We start from the raw sequence: 972 nt of genomic DNA on the forward strand, positions 1-972 counted from the left end.
GAAAAAGGAAGGTAGGTATAAATTTGTTTTTATTTCCTGTGTGTTCATTTTACTTTACCATCTTTCCCCCCTTCGGCTGGTTCTAATGATTGTTCTGTCTCGTCTGAAATACAGAGGTCACCTAAAGCCCCTGACTTCAAGCACAAGGACACCGGCGAGGCTCTGTGGTTGAGCCTCAAGACACCAAGTTTTGTTACAGATGCGCTGCCACCGGTGAAAGGAGGTAGCAAAGGATTTAGAAGGCCGGAGACCCTGCTGTCTTGACCTATCTAAGGTGGCCTTGGTTGTGCGACGTGCGTTGCCTCAGCTCTATTCTTTTGCTAAATATATATACTCAGGCTGTCTCGGTTCTGCTAACTTATGCGAGTCCGGTAGAGACCACTTCAAGGTTTTAAAAAAAAATCTTTGCCTTAACCTCCAGCGCTGTCACTGATGGCCATGTGGATTGGGTTGGGTTGGGCCTTCGTGGGCCATGGCGGTTGAGTCTGACACGTACATGATTATTGAGGTCGATACGAGCAAAAGCCCAAACAAAGAAACGAACAGGTGCAACTTCTGAGAGCAACTAATTAACGAGCGCTCCTTCGGGAGCCTCGCAATGATTAGTGTCACTTGGCGTGCTCTCAGCGATTCACCACGTGTCGCACTCTAGGCGCTCCCTTCAGATATTGTTTTTTTTAATTTTTCCGCACGCGTTTTTGGCTTTTTCAACGTTTTTTTGATGTTTTGGTTTTCCACCGGTCTTCCCTAGCTTTTCGAGCAAAAAAAATCTCAAAATTTTATTTTATGCGCAAAAAAACGCGTTTTTTTTCTATTCCTTTCGCAAGAGTCACGGTTTTGTTTCCGCGAGAGGCACGGTTGTGCTTTCGCGAGAGGGATGGTCGTGCCTCTTGGAAATGAAAAAAAACGCGTTTTCTGTTTTTTTTTTCTTTCGCGAGAGTCACGGTTTTGCTTCCGCGAGAGGCACAATTG

This window comes from Triticum dicoccoides, chromosome 3B, assembly GCF_002162155.2.
Source record: "Triticum dicoccoides isolate Atlit2015 ecotype Zavitan chromosome 3B, WEW_v2.0, whole genome shotgun sequence".
NCBI lineage: Eukaryota > Viridiplantae > Streptophyta > Magnoliopsida > Poales > Poaceae > Triticum > Triticum dicoccoides.